The sequence below is a fragment of the Schistocerca cancellata genome, chromosome 1 (genome assembly GCF_023864275.1).
Source record: "Schistocerca cancellata isolate TAMUIC-IGC-003103 chromosome 1, iqSchCanc2.1, whole genome shotgun sequence".
Classification (NCBI taxonomy): domain Eukaryota; kingdom Metazoa; phylum Arthropoda; class Insecta; order Orthoptera; family Acrididae; genus Schistocerca; species Schistocerca cancellata.
The window spans coordinates 892,340,231-892,355,875 of record NC_064626.1 but is presented as its reverse complement, the minus strand read 5'-3'; positions in this window follow the sequence as shown (position 1 = coordinate 892,355,875).

The following is a 15,645-nucleotide window of genomic DNA, read 5'->3' as shown; positions in this document are numbered from 1 at the left end:
CTAACAAGGATATAAGGACATGAAATTGTTTGTAAAACACAACATCGAATCATAAAAATACTTTGGCTACAGTAGTCTCAACATACTTTTGTCATTGAAATATAAATTGATTTTAAATACCTTTGGATTTGGTTGATTGCTCGCAGTAGCAGTGGAACACTGTCTGCAGAGCTGTAAGTACTACTGCCTCTGATTCCAACAATTACTTGAATGGAAGTTAACGGTAAAAGTAATTGGATTTATCGTCTTTCACTTATTTCTTTCGCTTGAGGTTTTCTCGGAAGTTTTGTGAAAGAATGAGCCCCTGTTGAACGTTTAGAATTTGGGTCAATTAGCTTCACTAAGTTTGTGATTTGACTGAACATCACTATAATGTTGAAAAAATTAACTGCTACGCTGTCAAGTTTGTTACAGAACCACAGAATCAATAGCTTGACATTATGCTTCTGTATCGTATCCATTATTGGCAACAGGCTCTTCTTGGTTAGCAAGCGGCTAGAATAACTTTGGCCACACATCAGTCATCCTTAATTACCAAACTTTTTTTAACTATGTACTGTGTCCATACACGTACTCGCTCATATATATGCCTTCTTACAAAACCAAGTCCGGAACAATCTCCATTTGGCATTAACGTCCGTACCGAACCACAGATGATTCACAACTTACTGAAGGGCCTAGAACCGCTCGGCGAGGTTAGCACATTTCGCTATTTTTGGGGCTCGATTTTCTATGAGACGATATCAGAAAAATAAGTGTAGTGTGGCGCTATGCACAGAACGCTTCCCAACAAATCATGCATATAATTTATCGTCAACACCAGCAGTTGCGGAACTCTAAATTTTGTTTTGGGCCCATTGCAGTGGTTTTCAAAATTTCCGGATAGTGTCTGTTTAATACTGTTGTTACAACTATCGTGCATTTTAGTTTTTATTCTTTTCGTGTCTTCTGCTACTTAAAATATATGTTGAATAAACATCTGTGAGATACCTCCATTCTCATGTGTTTACAACCACATGCGACTAGGATTTAGCTTCACAGTTTACCCAAATACGTTTTCACCAATTATTACTTTAATGCAGTTTAAGTGTGTGTTAGCGCTTTTTAGTTGACTGCAAAAGTAGCGCCATGTGTGACAAATGTGGATGTCGCTGTAGGTCAGTTAGTATGGGAGAAACACTTCAGGACTGTGAGATGATATTTCACTGCGGAGAAGCCAGTAAAGTTTCAGGTAAGACTCTCACACGGTGCTGAATATCATGTAGTCGATACAAGAGAGTTATGGAGCAGGGAAGAAAAATTTCTGCCCATCAGGTAGAATTTGAAACGGCTTATCTTGACTTAGATAGGTTGAAGGTGGGAAAGAGACAGTGGGAGCCGGGAAAGGATGACAAGTAATAAGGCAAAGGAGAAAATCTCAGAAACAACATTTCAAATGCATTTACCAAACAGTCTCTGAACAACATAGAGTGCAGCAAACTTGTAGGAACAAGTAGCTCGGCAGAACAGCCAAGTAGAAAGAAAACAGTCCAGCTGCTAGTAGCAGTCATTGGAAGGGTGTAGGTCAAATGATACAGATAGGTCACAAGCATTGTGAAACCTAGTGTCAAGTTTACCCAGGTGATGGAGAACATAGGCGTCTTACGCAGAGATTTTGATGACGAGGATCAGGTACTTACAGGAGGAGTAGTGACAAGTAGCCTGTCTAGCAGTGTATGGCATTAACGGTGACCTGGAAGAAATAGGATCAGCAACAGTACACTTAAGGTTTCTGGAGGGGTTACAGCACCGTGACCGACCATGGTTTAATACAGCTGTTAACGGTTTAAAAAAGGAGCTGAATGGATTTATTTTGACTGTAACAAACTCTTGTATCTATACCGCGTCCGTTACTGTTATTGGTAAATAGGGATACACAAACCATGGGCTGCTCCTCAATAGGATGGGGAGGGACAGTTTAGCTGAACATCTTGCAGAAATGGAAGCGGTGGCAGGGGGGAGCCGGGGGAGGGGGGGGGGGGTTGGTGGCTACAACCAAACTCACTGCAACTGCTGGATTTAGAGGAGCCCATTATTGAGGGTAGAGTCAGATAATAGATAGTCTTTAACATAACAGGATCATAACACATGTAATTATTTCCAGAAAAACAATGGTTTCATTACAGTGTAACGCCGGAAATGCATATCCTCCTATTTCCTTCTTTTGTACTATAAATTTGTTTTCCTTATTTTTGTTACCTGAGTATATAAAATTTCTGTGTCTTCGTATACTGTAATTGTTTTACTATTTGTATATATATATATTTATGCATTTATGTCGATGTATAATTGGTTTGTTTCGTAAATATTATTTGTATATTTACACTGGGTCTTGCCTAGGGAAAACTGCTATCGAACGATTACATCGATAGGTCGTGTGAAGGATCAAAGTGTGTAGGATCTTTGGTAGTCTTAACTCTGCCGCGTAGAGCGCGGGCAGGGCATGGGGAGTCTGGCTGGAGTAGTGCAGTGGAGCAGGTGTGTTGTGTGACGCTCCCGCGAGTTGTCGCGCTTTCGGGGTTTGGCAGCATGTAATTGCGCTCGAATTGCTATGATAGTTTCTGATACGGTGTCGCGGACGGGAAGCACTAGCTGGCGCACATCAAGAGCCCGTTTCGCCTGGTGAACGTGTCCAGAAGAAGGCGCGCCAACATCCAGCTTCTGCAACAGCGACGGCTGACAATGAGTGACTGTCGCCCCCTCCTCGATCAACGGCTTCAAACCTTCAATCAGCCAACAAGGAAGACTGGAAGCACGTAAAATTTTAGAACTGTATGGCAGACCTCAGCTTTTCAAACTTTTAAAATTAGTGTCACCAAATTACAGCAACGTAGCATGAACCTTTATTGCTCATTGTCCCAATTGCATTACCAAGCAGGGTCCCATCCTTTTCCGGAATCAACCCGAGTGTCGTTGAAATTCAGACGCCAGCATTAAAGTAACATCATTTCGCTGCTTTAATTTGAAAATCGCTTTAAGTATTCATAGCTGGCTACAATATTTAGATTACACAAGCACAAATCAAGAGTGCGAGTTTTGTTACCATATTTTAGCTTACCAGTGACTGCAGCTCATCTTGGTACATACTAAATTTTACTATTGTCAATTGTTCAGAATCATTTAATTCAAGTTCAAAGTTAAATCTCTTATTTCTAAATTGCATAGATTCAAGTAGCTTTTGAAATGATTGTTGAGGTAGCCCAAGACTAACCGTATTTTACTGAATTTCGATGTGCTTCAGAAAGAAAGCTCACTATTAACTTCAGTGACTAAATTAACTTTCGATTTTCCGGTTTTATTAATTCTTTTGCTAAATTAAGTCAGAGTGTAGCGAAATTTATTACTTCTGACAAACTTTAAGTTTTCACACTACACGTGTCAACCTTCAGTTGCCACATTTCTAGTGCTAATTATATGTGTAATAACCTTTCTTTTTCAGTTACTATAGTAATTGTCCTTAGGACTGGCGACCGTAATTTCCCCCAAATCTCAAATATCTAATTACCGCTAGTTAATTGTTAACGTAACGGCCGCACATTTACTTTCTTTATTAACTTTACCCCTTTTCAAAATTAATTTCCACCAGTTTCATTTGCATTTTTCCTTTCATTTAGATGTAACCCTTTCCTCCCTCTTTACTGACAGTTTAACTTCAGTGACGATTGCTTTTCCCAAATTTCCATTAGGTACACGCGGTTCAATTTTTCACTGTCATGAAGGTCGATAAGTTGGGGGGGGGGAGGTTACAACAGCATTACCGGTTTGCGAAACAGATGAGCATCTTGTATGCCTAGAAGGTGTGGAAAATTCTAAAGTGATAGATGTTCCCAGCCTCGCTGAACACTGTCGAACCACAAGGACAGAGAAGATAATTATCACGAATTACACAGTAGCATCATTTTCGTGTGGAGTTAACATGGAAAAAAGAGTTGAAACATGTGCAAAAATTGAAAACAAAGTCAAAGATATTGGAACAAACACTTTGTGCGTATTATAGAACAGAATGTAGAAGCATGTGCATGTGGGGTGTTATTGGAGAGAACATGTCTGGTAACTGTAACACTCAGCAGATCACTTCTAGGAAATTTTCAGATATTTATGAAACGTCTAGGTGGAGTTGAATTACCTGTCAGACAAGAAGATACAGTGTAGATTTTTTAAGAGATATGGACTAGGAAAATTATTTGGAATCATTATTTGGATGTTTCAATTTGGTTTCAGTAGTCTATTTTCCTACCGCTATTTGCAACAAGAAATCAGGACCCTGACTTATAATATTTTTATAGACAGACTGAGAGAATTAATGTATAGTCATTTGTGAATGACCTATCTAACCATAGTGCACAATTCCAGGAAGTAACGAATGCAGCACGTTACAGCCCTGAGGAATGTTAATACAAATCAGTTAGGTTTATTAATGAGAAAGGATTCAATGCTATAAGAGTAAGCTTAAAGACATGGTGTGGAATTAGGCACATACAGAAAGACACGATAATTTATGCTATAGTAAATTTTGGCCAGGATTTTAAAGTTTCTTTTCTAAAAAGTTATCCAGAAAATCCACAAAAAAACAAGTCACTGATATTAAGAGAATTAAATTCTCATGGACGAGGATGAGAGAAATTTATGTAAAGACCAAAATAAGTCAAAATCCAAATTATCTACATTGCGTCGTTGTGGTCTTCAGTCCGAAGACTAGTTAGATGCAGTTCTCCATGCCACTTTCTCCTGTGCAAGCCTCTTCATCTCCGAATAACTACTGCAACTTATATCCTTCTGAACCTGCTTACTGTATTCATCTCTTGGTGTCCCTCTACGATTTTCGTCCCACATGTTTCCCTCCAATGATAAATTTGTGATCCCTTGATCTCTATGAATGTGGCATGTCAACCAATCCCTTCTTCTAGTCAGGTTGGCACATATTTATAGTCTCCCCAGTTCAGTACCTCTTCATTAATTACGTGACCTACCCATCTAACCTCCAGTATTCTTCAGTAGCACCACGTTTCAAAAGCTTTTATTCTCTTCTAACTGTTGTAGTCCATGTTCACTTCCATACACGGCGATACTCCATACTGACATCTCCAGAGAAGACTCTAATGATTACATCTATATTCGATGTTAACTTGATTCTGTTCTTTAGAAACGATTTTCTTGCCTTTGCCACTCCATATTATATACCATCCGTACTTCTGTCATCGTAGACCATTTTGAGACCGAAAAACAGAACTCAACTACTGCTTTACGTGTCTCGTTTTCAAAGCTAATTCCATCAGTATCACCTGATTTAATTCTACTACGTTCTATTATCCTTGTTTGGATTTTGTTGATATTCGTCTTGTATCCTCTTTTCAAGGCACTGCCCATTCCGTTCAATTGCTCTTCCAAGTCCTTTGCTGTCTCTAACAGAATTACTGTATCACCAGCAAACATCATAGTTATTATTTCTTATCCCTGAACTTGCTACTTCAAATTTTTCTTTGTTTTACCTTACTGCTTGATCAATGTACCAAACTGAATAACATCGGGAGTAGATAACAAGCCTCTCTCGCTCCCTTCTCAACAACTGATTTCCTATCATGCCCCTCGACTCTTACGATTGCCCTCTTGTTTTTGCACAAGTTGTAAATAGCTTTTTCCTCCCTCTGTTTTACCCGTGGTACAGTCGTAATTTCAAAGAAATTATTCTAGTCATCATCGTGAAAAGCTTTTTCCAAGTCTGCAAGCGGTATAATCGTAGATTTGCCTTTCAATAACCTGTTTTCTGAAATAAGTTTGCTTATATTGCGTTGCGAGTTCCTACATTTCTTTCGAATCCAAACTGATCTTCTCAGAGGTCCATTTCTACCAGTTTTTCCATTATTCTGTAAATAATTCGTTTTGGTGTTTTGCAACCATGAATTATTAAACTGATAGCTCTGAAGTACTCACACTTGTCAGTATCTGTTTTCTTTGGAACTGGAATTATTACATTCTTCTTGAAGTCTGAGGGTATTTCGCTTGCCTTATACGCCTTGCACACCAGCTGGAATAGTTCTGTCATGGCTGGCTCTCGCAAGGGTATTAGTAATTCTGACAGAATGTTGTATGTTCTATGGGTCCTGTTTCGACATAGGTCTTTCAGTGCTCTGTCAAATTCTACTTGCAGTATCATATCTTTCAGCTCATCTTCATCTACATCCTCTTTCCTTTCTTGCATACCGCAAAAAATTCTGTAACACTTTAAGGAAGGTCATTAAAATGTAAAGAAGTATGAACGCCCTGAAATAAATTGTGTTTCCTTTGCATGACTATATGAACAGATATTAATGATGATTGTCAGCTGTCCAATATTTGAATTGAAAAAAATTATTGACTATCCATATCCTGACAACGTGTGTGTTTGGTATAGATATACTACCATTGATGACACATGCATAAGGTGACATTAATAATGCAGATAATGAAGACCATATGGCATATTATCAAACCATAGACAGGACAACCAGACGATGTACAAGATACCATAACAAACAAAAGAAATGATAATGTTGTGACTGATGATACACAAGATGTGAATACTTCTAATACACGTTTTAAACGTTTCAGTAAATATAGGATTAAATGTTTCACTTGAAGAAACAAGAGCATCTATTAAGAATATCATTCCACAAAATTTTATGCAGCTAGGAGTGGCACCTTCACTGAAGTTACTATAATTTTAAAAATTCTAAAGAAAAAAAGAGGAAGCTCACAAGGTGATGATAGAATACGAACAGACTTCTGCAAAGTTTTCTTATTTGATAGTAATACCCTTGATGATATGTGGAATGAATCAGTACCACATGGAATCCTTCCACTCGAATTGAAAGAAGCAGTTGTTAAAGCTCTTTATAAGAAAGAGGACAATAGGCTCTTCAATAATTGTCATCCACGTTTCTTTCTAACATATATTTCCAAAATCTTCGAAAAATTAATGTATTCGATAATAGTCTCAAATTTAAGAAGAAACAATTTATTTAGTGTATCACAGTTTGGATTTCAGAAGTGTTACAAGCTTATGGGGAGTATAAATGGTCATTTCGTTGAAAGTTTTCAATTTTTGTTTTTATGCAGAAATATTATTTGGAATTTGCTGATTAATTAGATGTGCTATTTATTAAATTTATTTGGCTGGAAGTATTTTTAACAGAACTTATTCTAGTTAGTTGCAAAGGACGTTTTTAGGATTTCGTAACCCATTGGTCAGCTAAAACCTTATATCTCAAGACTATAAGGTCTAGAAGGCTGTGGTTTGATTTAATTTCTAATGGAAACTTTGCTGCATATCTCGGTAGGACGTACACGACAGTAGCGAGTCTTGTTTGCGTTCTGCATGCGATATTGTTGGTGTAAAGTTTGTGAGTACTTCAGTCTTTTTGCTGTTGTGTTAGTGTACTCTTGATGCTGTGAGCTAATTATTACATTTGACTATGACGAGAGCAAAAGGAGTTTTCAAGAAAGTAAAAAACCGAGGAAAAGGTACTGCACAACTTATTCTTGTGTACCAGAAGTTACAAGTGAGGTTAGGAATAAGAGTTCGGTAAATACAGGTACAGCTCCACCCACTGCTACACACTCAAGCTCCTCTTCCAAAAAAGAAACTTGCGTAATGTATTCAGATAAGAGAAATGTGAATGATAAAGACATGAACATTATTATAGATTTCAGTATTCTCAGTTCCATGTGCTGTGAATTTTCAAGTTGTAGTTTATGTGGACGAAAAATAAACTTCACTGAAGACGCCTCAAGGCGATATGTGTTAGTTTGTAGCTTGACAGTTTCATGTGAAAATTGTAAACTTCAGAACCAATTTTTTCCTATAGAAAAATGCAAATATAACGAATTATTTGAGACGTACATAAGACGCTGCTGTCTGATAGCAAGACTATTCGGGGGCGTCTACTAGACAAAACCATCAATCAGCCTTCGGAGTACTATGGCCAAGCCATAAGAAGCAACTAAAATAACCTAAATGATATGAAAAAGGCTGTGTGGGCAACCTTTTTCCATAAAATATCAACTAATGACACTCAGATCCACAACGTTTGCTCAGGTGAGTGGTGTAAATATAAAAAGCTGAAGCAGCTGGAGCCTTAGATAAGTTTAACCACAAGAACTCTTTACCTGAGGCCATCATGTTGCCTATAAATCCATTTTATAGAGATTTGGCAAATCCAGATCTATTGAAGAAATGTCTAACAGGGAAAACACAAAAATTGAATGAGTCACTCAACATTGTAGTGTGGACAAGAGTACCTAAAAATGTATTTGTGTGGTACCAAATATTAAAGCTTGGTGTGTTTGATGCTGTTAGCACATTTAATGATGGTAATGCTGATAGACTAAAAGTCTTAGAGGAATTGGGAGTGAAGACTGGTTGGAATACGCAAGACATACTACAGGAACTGGACAAGCAGCGAGTCAAGAATGCTGAGCTACTAGTCCAAAAAGTGTACAAGGAGGCAAGTACTCTGAACAGGAGGAAGAGGGTGTATTCTGCCAATATAGATGAAGATAAAGACTACAGTGCTGGTGCATTTTAGCTGTTGATTCTATTTAAAAGTGAGTTTTATTTAAAAATAAATTTCAATTGTAATTTCTGAAAAATAAATTTTTCTAAAACAAATGACCCATTTTCTTAATAACTGTAAAAGGTAGAGTCTTCATTTTTTATAGTTGATTTGTAATACCCTTATTGTTCTATACCTCTAGAATGTTAGAGATAATTTACAGATTTCCGGCAATATGCACAAAATTGTAATAAAAAGATGTACAACAGAGATAGGAGTCTATCTTAAGTAATATATATTTCAATCAAACTAGAAGAGTAATTGCTCAAAGCATGTAAAAATAATCCACAAAAGTCTCATAATGTTGCATGAAGTAGTTCTTGAGAAAATGGGGCATGGAGCTAGCAAATTTAACAATAGCGGGATAGGCCATTCATACTCCGCTTAAATAAAAAAAAATATTTGCCTACTGGTATTTTTTGAGATCCTTCCAAAGCATTTGATTCAGTAGATCGTGTTATACTCTTAGACAAATTCAAGTGTAGCTGACGGCTTTACACACAACTGTTTTAAATCACACATAACACATAGATTGCAAAAAGTTGCGCTGAATAATTCAAACAGTTTTAGTAGTGGGTGAGAAGTCATAAACAGCGTCCCACAGTGCTCAATTTTGGATCCATTCTTATTCCATACACATGTGAATGGCCCTCCACTTAATATTCAACAAGCAAAATAGGTACTTTTCCAGACGATAGTAGTATTCCAATAAATCCCATTGAAGAGTGAGCAATGGAAGATATTGTTAATTATGTTTTTGTAAGAATTATTAACTGACTCTCTGAAAATGTACTCTCCTAATCTTTGAGAAAACGTCCTGTGTCAGTACCATGGCAAGTGTTGATGTTGCACATGTAGAGGAATCAGTAAATGGGGTAGAATACTCCACATTTTTGGAAGAAACATATTACTGAGCTTCTCAACGAATTACGTTCATCTGCTTTTGAGCTTCGCAGAACAGCTAATCTTGAAAATAAACGAAGTAACCTACTGATATATTTTGCGGATTTCCACCTCAATAATGTCTTATGAAATCATTTTCTGCGGTAGTTCAGCTCGAAGTAAGATAAATATTGAGTGCGAAAAAGTGAGCTGAGGGAATAAAATGTGTTCACCCATTGTCGATATGTAGGTACGTCTACAAGGAATTAGCAGTTTTAACCTCACCGTGACAATACTTACATATTCGCTAGGAAACTTCGTCATAAATAATGCACCACAAATTGAGAAGAACAGTGATGTTCATATCTACAACCCTAGAGGAAGAAAATGACCCCTATTACCCATTATTAAACCTGTGGCTGGCTCAGAAAGAAGTTCAGTATTCTGCAACAAAAATTTTTCATAATCTTTCCAATAACATAAAATGTTTAATCGGTAGCAAAGAAAGTGTTAAATCTAAACCAAAATCATTTACCCTGAACAGTTTCTTTCTAAGGAAGAATTTCTATTAAAAACTAGTTGTTGTTGTGGTCTTCAGTCCTGAGACTGGTTTGATGCAGCTCTCCATGCTACTCTATCCTGTGCAAGCTCCTTCACCTCTCAGTACCTACTGCAACCTACATCCTTCTCAATCTGCTTAGTGTATTCATCTCTTGGTCTCCCTCTACGTTTTTTACCATCCACACTGCCCTCCAATGCTAAATTTGTGATCCCTTGATACCTCAGTCAAGTTGTGCCACAAAATTCTCTTCTCCTCAATCATATTCAATACCTCCTCATTAGTTACGTGATCTACCCACCTAATCTTAAACATTCTTCTGTAGCACCACATTTCGAAAGTTTCTATTCTCTTCTTGTCCAAACAATTTATTGTCCATGTTTCACTTCCATACATGGTTACACTCCATACAAATACACTCCTGGAAATGGGAAAAAGAACACATTGACACCGGTGTGTCAGACCCACCATACTTGCTCCGGACACTGCGAGACGGCTGTACAAGCAATGATCACACGCACGGCACAGCGGACACACCAGGAACCGCGGTGTTGGCCGTCAAATGGCGCTAGCTGCGCAGCATTTGTGCACCGCCGCCGTCAGTGTCAGCCAGTTTGCCGTGGCATACGGAGCTCCATCGCAGTCTTTAACACTGGTAGCATGCCGCGACAGCGTGGACGTGAACCGTATGTGCAGTTGACGGACTTTGAGCGAGGGCGTATAGTGGGCATGCGGGAGGCCGGGTGGACGTACCGCCGAATTGCTCAACACGTGGGGCGTGAAGTCTCCACAGTACATCGATGTTGTCGCCAGTGGTCGGCGGAAGGTGCACGTGCCCGTCGACCTGGGACCGGACCGCAGCGACGCACGGATGCACGCCAAGACCGTAGGATCCTACGCAGTGCCGTAGGGGACCGCACCGCCACTTCCCAGCAAATTAGGGACACTGTTGCTCCTAGGGGAACGGCGAGGACCATTCGCAACCGTCTCCATGAAGCTGGGCTACGGTCCCGCACACCGTTAGGCCGTCTTCCGCTCACGCCCCAACATCGTGCAGCCCGCCTCCAGTGGTGTCGCGACAGGCGTGAATGGAGGGACGAATGGAGACGTGTCGTCTTCAGCGATGAGAGTCGCTTCTGCCTTGGTGCCAATGATGGTCGTATGCGTGTTTGGCGCCGTGCAGGTGAGCGCCACAATCAGGACTGCATACGACCGAGGCACACAGGGCCAACACCCGGCATCATGGTGTGGGGAGCGATCTCCTACACTGGCCGTACACCACTGGTGATCATCGAGGGGACACTGAATAGTGCACGGTACATCCAAACCGTCATCGAACCCATCGTTGTACCATTCCTAGACCGGCAAGGGAACTTGCTGTTCCAACAGGACAATGCACGTCCGCATGTATCCCGTGCCACCCAACGTGCTCTAGAAGGTGTAAGTCAACTACCCTGGCCAGCAAGATCTCCGGATCTGTCCCCCATTGAGCATGTTTGGGACTGGATGAAGCGTCATCTCACGTGGTCTGCACGTCCAGCACGAACGCTGGTCCAACTGAGGCGCCAGGTGGAAATGGCATGGCAAGGCGTTCCACAGGACTACATCCAGCATCTCTACGATCGTCTCCATGGGAGAATAGCAGCCTGCATTGCTGCGAAAGGTGGATATACACTGTACTAGTGCCGACATTGTGCATGCTCTGTTGCCTGTGTCTGTGAGCCTGTGGTTCTGTCAGTGTGATCATGTGATGTATCTGACCCCAGAAATGTGTCAATAAAGTTTCCCCTTCCTGGGACAATGAATTCACGGTGTTCTTATTTCAATTTCCAGGAGTGTACTTTCAGAAACAACTTCCTGACGCTTAAATCTATACTCGATGTTAACAAATTTCTCTTCTTCAGAAACGCTTTCCTTGCCATTGCCCGTCTACATTTTATATCCTCTCTACTTCGACCATCATCAGTTATTTTGCTCCCCAAATAGGAAAACTCCTTTACTACTTTAAGTGTCTCATTTCATAATCTAATTCCCTCAGCATCATCCGACTTAAATCGACTACATTCCATTATCCTCGTTTTGCTTTTGTTGATGTTCATCTTATATCCTCCTTTCAAGACACTGTCCTTTCCGTTCAACTGCTCTTCCAAGTCCTTTGCTGTCTCTGACAGAATTACAATATCATCGGCGAACCTCAAAGTTTTTATTTCTTCTCCCTGGATTTTAATACCTACTCCAAATTTTTCTTTTGTTTCCTTTACTGCTTGCTCAATATACATAATGTATAACATCGGGGAGAGGCTACAAACCTGTCTCACTCCCTTCCCAACCACCGCTTCCCTTTCATGCCGCTCGACTCTTATAACTGCCATCTGATGTCTGTACAAATAGTAAATAGCCTTTCGTTCCCTATGTTTTACCCCTGCCACCTTTAGAATTTGAAAGAGGGTATCCCAGTCAACATTTTCAAAAGCTTTCTCTAAGTCTACAAATGCTAGAAACGTAGGTTTGCCTTTCCTTAATCTTCCTTCTAAGGTAAATCGTAAGGTCAGTACCTGTCAACACCTGCTTTCTTTGGGATTGGAATCATTATATTCTTCTTGTAGTCTGAGGGTATTTTGCCTGTGTCGTACATCTTGCTCACCAGATGGTAGAGTTTTGTCAGGACTGGCTCTCCCAAGGCCGGCAATAGTTCTAATGGAATGTTGTCTACTCCCAGGGCCTTGTTTCGACACAAACTCTTCATGCAGTATCATATCTCCCATTTCATCTTCATCTACATCCTGTTCCATTTCCATAATATTGTCCTCAAGTACATCGCCCTTGTATAGTCCCTCTATATACTCCTTCCATCTTTCTGCTTTCCCTTCTTTGCTTAGAACTGGGTTTCCATCTGAGCTCTTGATATTCATACAAGTGGCTCTCTTTTCTCCAAAGGTCTCTTTAATTTTCCTGTAAGCAAAATCTGTCTTACCCGTAGTGAGATAAGCCTCTACATCCTTACATTTGTCCTCCAGCCATGCCTGCTTAGCCAGTTTGCACTTCCTATCTATCTCATTTTTGAGACGTTTGTATTCCTTTTTGCCTGCTTCATTTACTGCATTTTTGTATTTTCTCCTTTCATCAATTAAATTAAATATTTCTTCTGTTAACGAAGAGTTTCTACCAGCCCTTGTCTTTTTACCTACTTGATCCTCTGCTGCCTTCACTACCTCATCCCTCAGAGCTACCCATTCTTCTTCTACAGTATTTCTTTCCCCCATTCCTGTCAATTGTTCCCTTATACTCTCCCTGAAACTCTGTACAACCTCTGGTTTAGTCAGTTTATCCAGGTCCCATCTACTTAAATTCCCACCTTTTTGCAATTTCTTCAGTTTTAATCTACAGTTCATAACCAATAGATTGTGGTCAGAGTCCACATCTGCCCCTGGAAATGTCTTACAATTTAAAACCTGGTTCCTAAATCTCTGTCTTACCATTATATAATCTATCTGATACCTTTTAGTATCTCCAGGAATCTTCCATGTATACAACCTTGAACCTTGTGTTAGCTATGATTAAGTTATGGTCTGTGCAAAATTCTACCAGACGGCTTCCTCTTTCATTTCTTACCCCCAATCCATATTCACCTACTATGTTTCCTTCTCTCCATTTTCCTACTCTCGAATTCCAGTCACCCATGAGTATTAAATTTTCGTCTCCATTCACTACCTGAATAATTTCTTTTATCTCATCATACATTTATTCGATTTCTTCGTCATCTGCAGAGCTAGTTGGCATATAAACTTGTACTACTGTAGTAGGCGTGGGCTTCGTGTCTATCTTGGCCACTATAATACGTTCACTATGCTGTTTGTAGTAGCTTACCCGCACTCCTATTTTTTTATTCATTATTAAACCTACTGCTGCATTACCCCTATTTGATTTTGTAAGTCCGTAAAAAATGGCTTTTAGTGTAATTGCATGAGTAGGACTGTAAAATAATGTGTTTACTAACGTTAACACTAATCACATATACATATCCTGTAAACTGACTCGTTCCAAATAATTCCGATAAAAGAATCGTTAAGGTGATCTATGAAACATGTAATTAATGAACTGACTAGAATGAGATTTGCACTCTGCAGCGGAGCGTGCGCTGATATTAGACTTCGTGATAGATTAAAACTGTGTGCCGGACCGAGACTCGAACTCGGTAGAGCTTCTGTAAGGTGTGGAAAGTAGCAGACGGGGTACTGGAGGAAGTAAAGCTGCGAGGACGGTGCGAAAGTCATGCTTGGGTAGCTCAGATGGTAGAGCACTTGGTCGCGAAATGCAAAGGTCTCGAGTTCGAGTCTCGGTCCGGCACACCGTTATTAATCTGCCAGGAAGTTTCAATGAACTGATTGTTTTAAATTAATGCCAGAGTCTGTGATCTTGAATAGCTCTGAAAATTGGGCCTTCAAGGCCAAGAATATGACAGCTTCCGAAACAATGGAAATCATATTGTTAAAAAATTACTGCTAGATAGGCCCTTAGAAACTGAAACTTTACACATGAATTAGAGACATTTAAAGTAACTGGAAAGCCATAAGTACAAAAATGTATTTGGTACGAGCGCAAAAGCATTGCGAAATTAAATTTTCTCTACTAATCTATTAGCCAGAGGAAGTTGTACGACTGGCGAAGGAATGGGAAATGTCCTCAAATTAATGTTTTAAAAGTCCAGCCTGGGCTCCCATGAATGTGGTTATGATGATGATGAATATGATGATGATGACGTTGTTCATCTACGAATATTCTCGTGATTTCTTTGTGTCTAGCCTGTAAAGGTCGCATACATATGATCAGATTTGCTCCATTCGTAAGTGGAACGGAAAAAACATTAACGATTATATCCTGGTCTACTTCCCTCCACAGTAATTCGTTGGGTATAGATATAAGTGTGGAATGTTGACGGGCTGAAGGCATAATAGATGAACCTATAGCTCATATGATAAGAGTTTCCTTTACAAAAAATGCTCATTTTCAGTCTGCGAGCAGTAACCTATACGTTTAAGACTATAGAAGAATATGGCACATATATCGCGAAATACTGATAGAGTGCTTCCTACAGGAAGAATACTCTACGAATATTGTCTAATAATAGAATAATAAACGTAAACTTCGTCCACAGGTCTTGCTACCGACCGACTGCCGTGTTATCTTCCGCCAGTGGCATCATTATATGCACTGGAAGGGAATGGGTTCAGCATACCCATCTCCTGACCGTTGTCAGTTTTCGTGATCTGGAGCCACTACCACACGATCAAACAGCCCCTGAGTTCACCAAGGACTTGCTGCACCCGCTCCAGCACGCCCACCAAGAAAAAAGACCCTGGCAATACGGGGAATCGAAAATGGGTGCTCCCCAAGGGAGTCAGGCACAACGATTGCACAACTGCGTTGGCCGACAATAGAATACTAAAGAATATTGGTATTTACTGATGACGAGTTCAGGAAATTTCTGAATTTGTGGACAACTTTCTAAAGGGAATGTTCCACTCGCTGATACTAACATTTCGCATCGAAATTTGAATCCATAATCACGAATGA